The following is a 15285-nucleotide window of genomic DNA, read 5'->3' on the forward strand; positions in this document are numbered from 1 at the left end:
CAGAGATGCAGGCTTTTGAACTGATACTGATAACAAGTCAGATGTTCTCTCTCTTTAGTCGGGAGGATGCGCCATCCACAATTTTCAAAAAGAATTCCAAATTACAATTCGTCTGATCACAGAACAGTTTCCCACTTTGCCTCAGTCTGTTATAAATGAGCTCTGACTAGAGTAGATGGCAGCAATCCTGGATCATGTTCACATATGGCTTCTTCTTTGCATGACGGAGCTTTGACCTACATGCATGTGTGGATGAACTGTGTTAATATACAGTGATCCTGGAAGTGTTCCTGAGTCAATGCAGTGATTTCCATGACAGCATCATGCCTGTTTTATAGTAGTTCTGCCTGAGGGCTTGAAGATCACAGACATCCACTATCGATTTTTAGAGATGTCTCCCAAGATTCACTGAATCTTTGGATGATATGTGGTATAGTAGATGATGTCATTGCAATTTTACATCGAGGAACATTATTTTATGGCTTCTCTTAGGCGTTCTTTTTACTGACCTGTTGCCAAACAACCTAAGTAGTTGCGACATATTCCTCCAGTTGTTTCTCTTTAGGAACGCTTACTTTTCCAGGAGTTTTGTTGCTGCTGTCCTAACTTTTCTGAGAGGTGTGGCTGCCATTATATTAAAGATGAGCCGAGCTCCTTTGTGAAATGCTAAAATATCTCACTTTCAGCCTTTGCTATGTTTTCTATGTTCTATTGTAAATAAAACATTGGTTTTTATTCAATTTGCAAATTGTTTTATACAACGTCCCAACTTTTTTTCACAGCGAGGTTGTACCTAGTCTGCACAGTAAATGGTGATGAAATGACTCACTCAAATATCACAACCCATTCACCTTCATTTCTATACATCCATGCACACGAATTTAATGCCAGCCCTCTGGAACACAGGGCAGCCTACCTCTGTGTCTCTTTGTTTGCCACACACGTGACGAGGACACAATGGAGTGCAGGACAATAGGCCACTTACTGAGTGACTGGCAGGGAGAGGGATACATCCCTGATCGTCCGTCACCCTGCGGCCGCGTGCACTATGCGGCTCGTGGGCTGTGTCAGGTTGCACTCTCCACTGAGGAAGAAGCATAGGCACCTGCTGTCATATTGGAAATCTGGGAGAAGTCAGAGGTCAAGATATGTAAAAAAACAAACAAACAAAAAAAACCATTGAAAATAGCAGAGGAACTAAACGGGGATTTGTGTAACAGCTTCAATACTTTATCAGAAATAGTATCTTTACTTTCACGCACTACACTGCACCGAGTCAGGAAAATATTTTTCAACATGAGCCAGTTGAATTGACAGAAACAAGTTAATTTCATCTCCATCCCCCTTGTTTTTGTGGCTCCGTGTGTGAAAACAGTTGGCAGCTGGGATTTCCAGTCTGTCACTGTCAGCTGACCGTCAGTCATTGCGTTCAGCTGAGCAGATTTTCTCTGAAACCTTGAGCTTCAAACGCCTGCCGCGACCTCGTGACCTTTAAGAGAGGTCAAGGGTTAAACGTGCGGGTAAATATAAAAATAACCCCAAACATATGATGTCGAACATGCATTTCGCTCTAAAGAATACATCCCAGCCCGAGTACACCCAGACAGATAGCATCTAACACTGGCGTATGTGCTGCGTATTCCCACGCCTTGGTGCTGTCAGTGAACTTCTCTTGTGATCCTGTCATATTTTTGCATGAGTAGCTCGCAAACTGCTCCATTTTTGAACCTCTCCCTCTGTCTCTCTCTGAAGGTGGGGGCAGAGAGGTATTAGCTGTGCGCTGCAGACATCATTAGGAGGGGAGACGCTTTCCACCGTCAGCGCCGGAGCAGAGCAGGGGAGCCCTGGCAACAAGGAGAGACACAAACTCAGCAGCCCGTTACAGCCCACAGTAAGTCGCCCAAAACTGTTTCCTGAGCGCTGGCTACACCAGGCTGTCACTGCTTTCGCCGTGTCACTTTTCTCTTTTGGAGCTTGGTAGATAAAAATGGCTGGAAGAACTGGGAAGGGTGGCGCTGAAGCTCTGGTTTACTCCAAAGCCTTGGGAAATGATTATTTCGCACTCTGACCTATTTTTAAGTGACCAAACAGACCGGGGGCACGCGGGGCACTGGTGTGTATACTTGTCATTTCGGAGCCTTAATGCAAAGTATTGTTTAAGTGGTAGAAAACGGAGCGGAGGTTTGGCTGGAATGTGACCGAGCAAGGAGCGCGTCCGCCGGCCGAGTTGATATCGGGCAGGCGCTGTACTTCCACTAACTGCGCCACTCCACCTCGGCTCAAACATTTTGTTTGTAGACTGTTTCCAAGCGCTAAACATGGTCACACGCCGCCGAATGGCGTTGCTTTAAGCCACACACGTCTTCTTTTGAACTCTTTTCTTACTGACAAGGAATGTCAAAGGCAGGCATTACATTTTTTTTTTTTAATTTTTATCTACGTTTCACCATCGCGGAAGTGCTTTCTCCACACGAAAAGAGACGGAGAACAACTAACCACAGTCCACTTAATTTGTCCACTTTTTTTCTTTGCGGAAACGATGTTAACATGTTCTACGTGTTTCGACAGCTGTTTACGCACGTTTATTGCTGCATATGTAATACGGCGCTACACAGTGTTTTACATTACCAGCTGGTTGTAAAGGACATACGGTTTGTGATTGCAGGACTACCCGTGATGTCATTCATCCTAGCTGGACCATTATATAACGGGACTGTAGGGAAGCCTGCGATAGCAGGCTATTTTTACTCTGTTTACACCTTGGAACAGGCTTGGCTATGCGTCCCAAGTAGTAGCCTGTGCCTTTACTCTCGTTATGGATGGCATACGGCATACAAATGAGACAAAGTGGACGCACCAAAGTAGCCGTTAAACACCAAAAAGCTGCACTTCTGCCCTCTAGATGCACGTGTACACTTTTAAGTGTTCAGCTCTTCTAAGGGCGTCTGTGCAATAGACACATTTTCTTGTGACCGTGTGACTTCTTTTAAACATGTCATGGAGATTTCATTTAAGCAGTAAAAAGGGCCATCGTCACAGTTATAACACCATAAAAATGCTGATTCACCCAGAAACCCAGGGAATTTTGAATTGTTTTATGTAGCTCTGTACTTACTATTTTGATATTGACAGCTCACTATTATGCCAATAACCAAATATTTACCAGGAACAGCTGGACTTGCTTTTAAGTGCTGTCACACTATACTTTTTTTTTTTTTTAAACTTTTTTTGATTGGAAACAAAATGATTACCACCCAGTTTAATGATGGTTCTGGTAAGGTTTCCCCAACATTTCTTTTCTGGAACAATTTGGAACAAATGCAGGTAGCTCAGCAGGCTTTTTTGTCAGCATAATTAAGTTAACCCCTCCAACAAAATTCAGAATTGAACTTCTGGTGCTGCTGTTTTTTTTTATAAACTTTTTAACATTTTCACCAACATTTCATCTGTTAATTTCTCTCCATTGGTTCAAACTCATGACACAAATACAGTGTCGGTTGCCTTTTTCAGGCGATGACACAGAACTTAGGAACGTCATGTAGTTGCTTTGTTTACTTACACAATTGCAATGCGAAAACTTAACCAGACTGATGGTACACAGTGTGACTAAAACATGGGCTGGAATTCAAAGTTTGCAAACGCCATTTGAATTCTTTCAAAGCTTAGTGCGTGCTAGGACAATGTTTGTGTCACGCATGATAATTCACAACTGTTGCTAGTAGAGGGTGTGCTTTTATTTATTTATTTATTTTTGCTCCGCCTTTACTAACCATTCACTGTGTGTTAGGAAATGGTGAATGGCCTTCACAGTCTATTGGGCTGGCTTAAAGAAGGCCCCCATTGGTTATTATGTCATTCTTTATGTTATTCTTATTAGACATCTAATTAGTGTGTTAGTCTGACCATTAGTGTATATCAATACAACCAAACTCCCAATTAAGCTGCTTTCATTCACCTATTTTTCTGTTTCTTATGTCAGATGGCTAAATGTGTCAGAAATTGTGATTGAAAAGCAGCCCATTAAGACTACACGTCAGCTCGTTTAAAGCATTTCCAGACTGCCACTCTGTTCTAATAAAATCCTGATTTTGTAACCACAGCATCACCTGACAAATCGCTATTCAAGTAACTTAAAGGCAACGTCTGTGCAGGGAATCCAGTTCTACGTACATGTACGATGATCTCACACAGAGAGCTAGAAGCAGTAGAGTGTCTTCATGATGTTGCATAAACTTCAGTCAATGACCTTTCCTGCTCCCAGGCATGTAAACTATTTACAAGAGCGGCGGTCCAGTTAAATGGCCAAGCCGAGCTGTAACTGTAGCTCGACTCAGCTGTGGGTGTAACAGTGACACAGCAAATGTGTAAAAAAGAATTGTGATGACTAAGAAGACAGTTGCAAATATTTGGCTGAGTGTCAAGTCTTTAAAAGAAGATGCTCTTAGGCATAACGATGTTGAGGAAGTAAAAGATAAAAGATATTGGTCAAACTGAGAAGAGTTGGAAAGAAGTCTTCTGCACTCAGGTAGTTTCGGTACTTTAGGTTCTTTTGGACCGCAGGAACCTTTTCATAGTTCCTATACCTGTTAGAGCTATTTTTTTTTATGTCAGCAATGGAGATAACGTAGCTGATTGTTATCCAACTGCTTTCATAGGGTCTGTTTTTAGCTCCCCTGTTAGAGTAGGAGCTTTCCCCCGAATGGTGGGAACCAGCTGTGAGCTGTACGGTGACTGTTCCAAATAAAATAAGTGTACTGATTGCTTGAACATACTAGCGCAGAACCAGTGAAAAGCCTGAAGTCTGAAAACCTAAACTAAACACACATTAATGGAGCTACTGACCATTGCATACCTTCAATGTGCAAATGTGGTGCACAACTGGACAAAAAAGCCCTTGAAGGCACAGTATGTTGTACTTTAGAGAACTCCCGAGTCCCGAGAACCCTCCGAAAGCCCTTAGAACTGCTCATTCGTGGTCGGGCTGCAGCAATAGTTAAAATCAGGACTTGTTCTTTCAGGATGGAGTTTGATAAGTTATGACTGGAAATTTTAAGAGTTGGAAGTCAATAACCAAAGGGCGACGTTATAATACAAAGCGTAGGAAGTGAAGATGGATTTGACAATGTAGGGCATTTATGGCTTTAGGTAATGAAACGAGGATTAACCAGGTGCTGAGTGTATAGAATGTCCAGAAGTTTTTTTTTTTTTTTTCTCTTTTGCTGTACAAAGGACTAAGTTAGAAAAAAAATCTGCACATTTACACAGCAGTCGAGGGGGTAGTTGTGAGTTTCAGTGAGTCTCAGGCTGGAACAGCAAAGCTTTTGATTAGGTCCATAAGAGCAGCTGGTTCAGAGCAGGTTCAGTATTTTTCTTCAAGCTGCAGGCAAGCATGACAGACAAGACCAAACTGTAGTGCTCTATTGTGCGATCATGCCACTGTGATCCTGGCGTGCTGCTCCATCCATCCACCCACCTGCCACACACACGCGTGCACACGCACGCTCACACAAATGCACTTCTCCGCTGCCACCATAGCCTTTGATTCCAGCCGCCAATCACTTTCAAATGGTAATGAGAGGCAATTAGAAGCCAATGTGTCCTAATCACAAGCCATTTAACCGAGCTTGGCTCATTTGTCAGAGCCAATGCGAGCACACAGACAAACACGCATGAATACACGCGTCTGCCAGATCTTGCTCGAGTGTCTTCTTTGCCACTGGAATGTGTAGTTTGTGTAAGGGAATAGAGGGAAATTGTGTGCCTGCATGTGTGTGTGCGCAAATGTTCAGGTAATGACGGGGTGGAGATTTTACGACTGAATAAACAAGTGACAGAATTGGCTCTGTACGTTCAAGTGCGGACATCTATGGGTGGGAGGGTCGTTCATATGGTCCACTGCATGAAACGGGTATATGGCAGGTGTGTGACTGTATCTGTAGGGAAATTAGCTGGAATGCCACTCCTGACTTTTATTATTTGCTCACGGAGGGGCTTTGACAAGTTACACACTGCAAAAAGAGGCGTCGCATTCATTGACTCCTCTCAAAATACGAAATAGCATTCACACAAAACCTCTTGGATGTACACTTTTGTGTGTTTTTTTTTTTGTAAACATTCATCCTGTCAATTTTGTCTTCACTCTTGAAACGGATGCCTTCAGAGAAGACAATGTCAATAAACCAAAGAGGAGGCCAGGAATACACACTCAAACAAGTTACACACAAATTAAAGGTTAAAGATGTATGTGTGTTCTCTTGCAGGTTTTGCCCTTCCCTCTAATCTTGTAACACTTTTACAGGAAAAAAAAAAAAAAAGATATCGTTTGACAATGAAAATGGTGTCAACCCTTGTTCCTGCATTCACACCAGCATAACTTCAGCATAACTTCTGTCGCTACCTCGCCCTCGGTTGGTTCCTTTTTATACCAGAAGCTACTGGGAGAAAGGCAGTGGTGTACAGGGGAGAACTATACAGGGAAGTACGGGGCAGAGTGAGGTGAGCTGAAAAAGAATAATGAAGAGACAAAATGGAAAAAAAAAGCTAACTGAGAGAGATGGATGTGGGATGAAAAAAAAAAAAGAGTGTGAGGAAAAATGGTTGTGAAAATGTGCGGAGCAGTGGGTGGGGATGGGGGCAGATCAAGAGATTGAGCTGTCTCGTTGAACCATGCAGTGTGCTCAGACCTTTTCAGCTTTTCCTTTCATCCTCCTCTATTCATGAGTGCACCGATTACACATGCTTGCACACAAGAGAAAGGACACACTCACGCAGTGTTCAGCCTTTAAAGGGGATCAATGAGAGCTTTTTTGTATTTTCTGTTAAAGAACATTCCACCGTGTGTTATCGTGCTTTTTCTAGTACTTATTGTCCACTTATGCAATGACAGGTATTTCTCGATATGAATAAAAAGGATTTGACAGCTGCACTTGTTTGACGTCATCCTTCTATGAAGAAATGAAACTCTCGCAGCTCGAATGTCAGGGTGAACAGTACGTGCAACCAGTTTGAAGCACACGTTGAACGTTGTGTGCGTTTGGACGTTCGAGGGCATGAAAAGGTTTGCCGTCCTTGAGAGTTGGTTCACCGGCTCGCCGTCTTTAATTTGAAGATGCAAATTAATCAACTGCAATCTTCTACGGTCCCGGCGTCTGAGAAGGAGAGAAATAAAAGAGAAGAACGGGCTAAAGCCGCCCTGCGAACTTGTGTTACACTGTCGGGTCAATAAGCTGCTGCATGGCTCAATAACCATGTGAAAAAAGGGAAGCTGGCTTTGGGACTGAGTTCAGCCATGTTTTGGCTGTGGCTCTGTAATGGCTGCCAGTGTTGCTGACATGATATACAGCGGTCTATGCCAGGGAAGTTGCAGTAAAAGGCTAATATGAACTGAACCACATGGAGGATGGTGACTCAACATTAGCATTGTGTAACAGTGCAGGTATAACATGCATTCGGGTTACAAATTTAAACTTCTTCATCAGTTTTAATCTCAGCAAATGATCGGACCTGTATGATCCTCTGAGCTGTCTCTTTAACTCTCTAGAAAGATCATTACTGTGCCTGAGCTATACATCAAATGCGATACCTCTTCTTAGACCTCATGAAAGAGTGAATTCAGCACGCTCCACCTGTGATCTCTGGTCCGTGATTCATATTCCAAGCAAAGACGAGCTGAGAAGGAGGGCTTTTTTGGGGGCATTTTCCTTTTGAAAGCAAAGATGAGTAGAAGGAAACCTTACGAACTGATAACACTTCCCTCTTTGTAAGAAATCCAGTTTAAGTTATTTTGCCTGTGTTAAAAGGTCTGACACCAGGTGATTTATCCAATTTGATTTTTAACTGGCTTTCCAGGCCTGTGAAATTAATATATAATTTGGATAAAACAGTTATCGTGCAACAGTCTGTTAGAATGATATTCTCATTTTGACCCATTTCTCCAGTGCATCCCTTTTCATTTACGTTTTCCACAACTTTGCCATTTTTTTTGTTCATGGATTTACCTTCATGGTTTGATAATTATTTCTTGCCATCATGAGTCACAGGCTGAGCTTTTTCAAGGCTGACTGGATGCTTTGTTTCAAGGTGCTGCTTCAAATTGGCTGCACAAGTGGTGAGTGTTCTGTTGAAAAAAATTTTTTTTCAGACGTGGTGGGCATAAATTACAGTATCTGTACTGATGAATTCATAAAACTGCTCCACATTCTCACTGGCCGTGACGTCGCCAGCTGTGCAGTCTGACTTGCCCATATCTGTTATTTGCCTCGCACAATGCCTTAGTGCATCCACTTTAAGGCACCTGTGCCTTAAAAAGCAGACTGTGCAGTTGAATGCTCTTTTTAGTGTTCCCAGACAGGAGAACACTGGCACTGGTTAATGAGTAATTTGTTAGATAATTGTGATCGCTGTATTATTGACCAAAAACAACATTGATAAAGGTTTTTCCATTGCATAAACTCTTTCAGCTGTTGCTTGCTCGATGGCAAAGCCACATCACTATTGGAGAAGATTGTAACCTAGTTTAGCTCCTCAGTCTTTACGCTCGTTGTCTCTTTATATAAATACTATTTCTACTCATCCCCCTAGTTTTTTCTCATGGACATTTCTGTCGCTGCAGACTCGTCTCTTCTCTTCTCTTCTCTTCTCTTCTCTTCTCTTCTCTTCTCTTCTCTTCTCTTCTCTTCTCTTCTCTTCTCTTCTCTTCTCTTCTCTTCTCTTCTCTCCTCTCCTCTCCTCTCCTCTCCTCTCCTCTTCCCTGTAGAGGATTTACAGAGGAGAGGGGAGGTGACAGTGAGTGGCAGGCTGACAGCTCCTGCAGACTCTTCTCTTCCCCACTGAGCTTTAGGCTTGAGATGGGGATAAGCTGACAACCTGGGACACGGCCAGATATGTTGCGATAAGGAGAGGAAATGAAAGAAACATGCCAGAAATTGGGGTCATGTTCGTACATCAGTGCGCAAGTGTAACTATTTGTTTTATCTGAGGACTAACATCACATTTATTGGTATCGTCTGGGTAGGAATTGTGCACATTGATAAACCAAGTCTATCGTTTGGCCATAACTTTCACAAAGTGTGTGCCCAACAGATGAAGTAACAGTACGGCACCATGCCATGTATATTCTTTCTTTCAGTCGGAAAAAATGTTATCCATTCAGTTACACCGAGTCTTTTTTTAAAAGGTGGGTTTTGTCTGAGTACACTTTACACCATCAGAAATGTAATTACTTGCTTTCATTCTGTACAGTAACCCTGGTCCCATTTAGTGTGAGGTCACGAGCCGTGGCTGCAAATGAAATGCTACGTTGAACCTTTAAGAAACTTGCATTTTTAGTTAAAAGTGACTCTTCTGTTTGAAGTGGTGTTTCCACCTCAATTGTTGGGAGCAAGGTACGTGTGTGGGTACCAACAATGACTTAAGGCTGAGCCAGGAGGATATGCATTCAGCAAGAGGAATTCAATAACAGGAAAATGGCCAGTGATAGAAACAATCCCTGGAATACCAAAACCCACCCATCGCCAGTGTTGTTCTTGGCTAAACCTTGCTTTCCATCACTACCGTTTACTCCTTAGGTTGCTGATGTCAAAACACATTACATGGCAGTATGGCCAGGGTCGGTGCAATGCGCACTGAAGCATCATATTTCATTGATGGTTGTGATGTGGCACTCGCTGTCGTGGCTTGAATTCCAGACTGTCCAAGACATGTTGTGCTCCATCCTCGTTCTAACATACATTGGGATATTTGAACAAAGGTTCACCCCACTCATGGTACATGGGCGAGTATTGGCTGGCAGGTCAATGCATGCTTATGCAACTAAACCATAAGCAATATTTCAGACTGTTTCTCTCAGGCTGAAACTATTTCCTCTGTTACATAGCTGCGGTGGGGTTTGAAAAGAGCAAGTGGATGGATGGCTGGATCACTGGGTTTCACTGTCAGGCAGTCTGTCTTGTCTGCTTGGTCATTGTGGCTTGGCTAGCTCACCTGACTTACTGGATGACTTGCCTGACTGTATGTTGATCAGCCTCATCTGGCTGGACATTTGGCTCTATGCTTGGCTGCAGGCGAACTCGCTGTTGAGCTTTCTGGATACACGTCTTTCTGGCTGACCGGCTTTCACTTCTGGCCTTTTAACTAGCTATGTAGTAAGCTCACGACATTGGAACAGGGTCACATTTGGCTATGAAAGTCAAGGAATTTTTCCAAAACACTACTCTAGAGATAAAATCTAGTGAGCAAGGATGGTCCTTTTCCTACCTGTGATTCCTATGAGTCCATTAGCAGTTACAGGATCTGAGCTTCTTTGGAGAGAGTAGCTTTCTCTGTTTCATTTCATCACATTACACCTGAATTTTTGATAAGGTGTCTCCACAAAGTTACTCCACTGGGCTACTGCTAGTGCCTGAGCACCAAAAAGCCCCTTGGAAGTTATTGTTGTTGGCATTTGTGGTGGAGGGGGGTTGCTTAATTGTAGTTGTAAATTATACGGGCGAGTTGTCATTCCTGCTGCGAGTGTGACAACAAAAGCACAGTGCAGGACACTTATAGCAGCTCATACTTATAAAATTCAATCCTGACAAGCGTTTTGCACAGTGCTGCACAGACATTATTAAGAGGCTCTATTCCTCTCACGTAATAGTCTGAGATGTACCATTTTGCCTTTACTTTTCTTTTATTGATGTCATGTTATAATATGATGTCGTGTTTTTTTTCAGCTTAATCTAAAATCTAATTTATGCTACAATTGCACCTGTTGTGTTGTCTGTGAAAACGTTGTTTTCTGGGAAAATGCAAATCATATCAGTCCTACACATATGATTCACTCAAGGTGCACGTAATAGAGACACTGGCAGTAAATATTTGCACACACATACAACACAGACACACATTTGGTGCAGCTCTGCTTTGTACACACCCATCCGCAGGGGCTTACCCATGGAAAGTACCTGTGGAAGGCGAAGAAAGTCGGCCTAATGGGAAATTACAAGGCATCATCATCAGATCAAAATAACTCTGTTTTTTAAAACACGTTCAGCAGCCTTAATTGTTCTTATGGGAAGTTTTTAACGACGCAGATGCTGGATCTCAGTAAGTCATAGTTTCAAGTGCATTGTGTGGCTTCGGAGTCATCATCATTAACACAGCAGAAGTAAGTATCCTATAAAGATGAGCTGAGAAGCTCAAGATCTGCTTGGGTAACTCATAAAAGGACATGTTAGACAGCCACAGTTGGTAACATTAAAATGACACATTCCCAAAAATGTAATTATACGTAGACGCCATAAAAAATATGCTCGGTCTGTCCTACAGTCTCCTAAAGTAAAGATAAGTTGATCTTGATATGGCTGAGTAACCCTATGCTTTGACAAATATCCTTTAAAGTATTTTACGTTACTAAATGCAGTAGGCAGATATGTTGGACGTTTGGTTACTCAGGCAGCGTGTGCATATAAAGAAGATCTTTGCTCTAACAACGTTGCACACAAACAAAACCCTACATAATTTAACATGGTGTGACATCGACTTCATGTTCTCGACAGTGATTGTTCTCACCTTTTTTGAGTAACCACCACAAAGAGCAATCAGCTTGCTGTTTGAGAGACCCTGCCAAAAGTCTACTGTTTCTTTTTCTTTGTCCATTAAGAAGAACATGTGCATGCACACTTTGACTCTCATAAATATACTCAACTAAATCTTTTTGGGGGGTAAATAATTCCACTAATACGAGTGGTGTAGTGTAGAAACCATTCCATAGTTTAAATTATGCATTTCTATTTTAAAGATATCATTCTTTAAGTGTGTCTCATTTGATTTTTTTTTTCTCTCCACAATCAAGCAGGGACACCTAGCCCTCATGACCCTGTAGTGGATCTTTACCCCCAGGATTAGAATCACTGCTCTGTAAGATGATTAATGTGATAAATAGCCTGTTAGATATACCTCTGATAACAGGGCTTCTGTTCCCAGATATTTCCTCTTGTTCTTTTCATAGACCCTCTTGCACAATACTGCTGCAAAAAAGACATCCTGCCGCTTTCCCCCATTGGCTGTTCTTACTACCTGATCAGAAGTGGTATAACGCAGCATCAGTATGGGCTTTTAAACAGCAGGTAGATTCTGAATGAACTCATTTTAAGTCTGTCTGTGCATTATGAGCAGTGTTAACCACTAACCTAAAAAGAAATTACAGTGGAACTCTCCACCTTCTGCCAGACTTTCACCTTCAATTAGCTTCAAAGTCCACTAACAGATTATTTTTGAGTGCAAAGATGCTTTAGTTCTTGAAGCTATAACCCAGTCAACTCGGTTTTAATACTACATGAAGCGCCATTAGCTCTTTTGTCCCCACGCTACTTCCAGCAGGATTGCTTTTGATGGATTGCTCAGTGCACTTGCAAACTGACAGGACACACTACCCAACGGGAGACCATTGCTCAAAGGGTCTGGGTGAGGGAAGCATTTCACGGATTCCATTCAGCTTTACTTAACCGAAAGAACTTGTGCGTGCAAAAGAGAATTCGTGTTTGCATTTGGGTCAAGGATGAGTTTGTTATGAGTTCAAATATGCATGATTAATGTTGTTTCAGGACATCTAATGTGAGCAAAATACAGTTGTCACAACAACCATCATTCATGTTGCAAACATAACTTATTTACCATTTGTCCTGTATCCAGCTGACAAGCAATTGATATCCAGATAAAGCAGGCTGAGCCGTCCTCAGTGACAAATTTTAGGTTTCTGTGTTTATATGTTAACTGGACCTCATTATAACTTAGAAAGTGTTTTACAAGGTTGACCCCGTTTTGTGTTCTGAACCCTTTGGGGTTATTCTGTGAATTTTAAGTTATTCCTTGCAACACTGTTGCTGGAAGCTTGACTTTTTCCCAATCTTTCCAGTGTAGAAGCCAAAAAGCTATCACAGTGTAATGCCCCGGTGTCCGAGCAGATAACACTGTATGACAGTTGTGTTGCAGTGAGATTAAATGACCTGTTCTGAGAATAACGTGTTACTTTGAATGTTCATGCATAAAGAATAAAAACTGGATCTCTATTTCTTATTTCAAAGCTTTTGGAAATGTTTGTTATGCATAGATAACAAAAAGAGTAAAAGCAGTTGAATATTTAATTGAATGTCTGTGGCAACGGTCAAAGCTTAAATTGGAAAGCTTTTGGGTCATCTCTACTATTTAGTTCCCTGTCTGACGTGTGGAAAAGTAGTTTTCTTAATCTTGAGAGTGCTGAAGTTACCTAATGTGGATAAACAAGGCTGGCCTGTTTGTTGAACTTAGTGATGGAGCAGAGTCTAACTTCATGGACATGAGATCAGGCAAGAGAATAGAAAGTCAGGTTTGTTGGGCTCAGCACACTGGCTATATGAATCCACACATACGCCACCGACTTTGACATATGCTCGGTTAAACCTGACCTCCAAGACATTTGCCCTTGTACAGAGCGACCCATAACCATGTGAGTGCACTTCTGTCCGCTGTGACATCGAACAACAGCTAACATCTGCATATACTCTCTCAGTGGATTAAACTCTATGAATTAGAACCACGGTGGACCAGTCTGAACTTTGCAGTGCTGGTCATCATGTTTTCTAAAGAGATATTCAAGAACTCACACTTTCAGTCAGTGAGCATCATTTAGAAATAAAGACGTTATTCAGCTGTGGTTTCCTAACAGGCTCACTCCTCTTTGTTTGCATCATGAACATTTTCTGGCATGTGACGGCAGGTATTCATTGCTCTGGATGGCAGGAAATGCGAACTTGTTATGCGAGTAACCATGCAACATAGAATATGTTGTGCATGAGCACGAGGCGTGCATTTGTTTTGGAGGTGGGCAGTAGGTTTTAACGTGTGTGGTGGTGTCGGTCACTGAGGGTACAAAGTATGTGTCAGCTAATGCTGTCATGCAGCTTGGTTATTAGTGCTGACTGCTTGTGTTTATATTTGGTTGTCTTGGTGAGGTCAATATATTGATGGAGGTGTGAATACAGATGTCAGGGATACTGAAGACAAAGGCGTAAGGACTTGTGAAATACTGCTCAGTGTCACATGGCCTCTGTGAAAGCCCTGCAGCCTTTTACCGTTGAGCTGGAACCGAATGTATTGGGAACACGAGAGAGCACCGAAATTTGTGGCAAATTTCACACTTTTGTTTGCTGCACATGCATGTTTGTAAAAGTGCATGCAGTGACAGGCATTTTAAATGTGTGTCTGCTTGAATGTGTGCCAGAGTGTTTATGTTTGACTTCCTATCTGCTGACCTGCAGCAAGTCTAGGCTTCATCAGCATGACCCACAGACTATCTGTATTTCACAAAAGCTTCTCTTGGAATCGATTTGTGGCGTTGCATCGACTTTTTTTGTTTGCTCTTTGGTGAGGATGTTGAAACAGAAGCGCCCATTTTCAGCAGAATGATCAATCTGAAACTGGACACATCCACAAGTTCAAAGATTTGTGTTGCAAAATTGTTCCTTTAGTCCCCAAATCACAACAGAGAAACCCATGTCCCCTCTCCCAGCCTGCGATCTAATTCTCAGAAAACTTGCACAAGGCTGCTAAGAGGCTGCTGGATTTGCAGGTTTCTATTTGAACTTTTTGTAAGGGTTTTTCCCCAGTTCTAAGTGTGTTTGCCAAGAGTAGCACATGATTAGAGTCCACCAATAGCTACGCTACGCAGTCCTTTCTGCTACAGCTTTGGATAAGAGATTTGTGGGGTTTATATTGTTGTTGTTTACTTCTAATCTTTTAAAACTGAGGCACAGTTTCATAATGCCTCGTAAAAGTAGTAAGCTTGTGTCCTGCACTCGTTTATACGTTTCTCTGTTTGTAAGTCCACAAGCTGAAAAAGAGGAGATTTGAGTGTTTGTGGCGTTGTTCAGATCCTTCACCTCCACCGTGTTTGGTTTGTATGACCTGTTTTTACCTCTTTTTGTGTCATAAATCTGTTGAAGCTGTGAAACTGTTTTTCTCTAAATGTGAAAGGAATCGCAAAACAGACACAAACAATTGCAGGAGTTCTTGCATATGGTTTTGCTCAGATGGAATTTATCATTTGGAAAATCTTGCAAATCCAGTGTAAGTTCTCCTTGTTGATCCATGAAACCCAAGCTATTGCGACCTTGTCTCGCAGACCGAGGTGCTATGATTCATGGAAGATTTCCAGTCTCAACATTTGCGCATGACTCAGATTGAGTTGAATCTGCCGTAAATGTGTCTGTCCATCCTTTAAGAGGTGTTTGGGTGAAATTTAGGCTTGTTAAGTTTTGTGGTGGACTT

The 15285-nt window shown here is 42.1% G+C and overlaps 1 protein-coding gene across 1 annotated transcript in view; it reads left to right on the forward strand.

Moving 5' to 3' along the window:
• Positions 1-1710: 1710 nt before the first annotated feature.
• Positions 1711-15285, forward strand: part of atxn1a (ataxin 1a) — a 95001-nt gene continuing 81426 nt past the window's right edge. The window contains exon 1 of the mRNA XM_075450167.1: positions 1711-1891. The gene's annotated coding sequence lies outside the window, so the exon portion shown is untranslated. The remainder of the gene's footprint in view (positions 1892-15285) is intronic.

This window comes from Odontesthes bonariensis, chromosome 18 (genome assembly GCF_027942865.1).
Source record: "Odontesthes bonariensis isolate fOdoBon6 chromosome 18, fOdoBon6.hap1, whole genome shotgun sequence".
Taxonomy (NCBI): Eukaryota; Metazoa; Chordata; class Actinopteri; order Atheriniformes; family Atherinopsidae; genus Odontesthes; species Odontesthes bonariensis.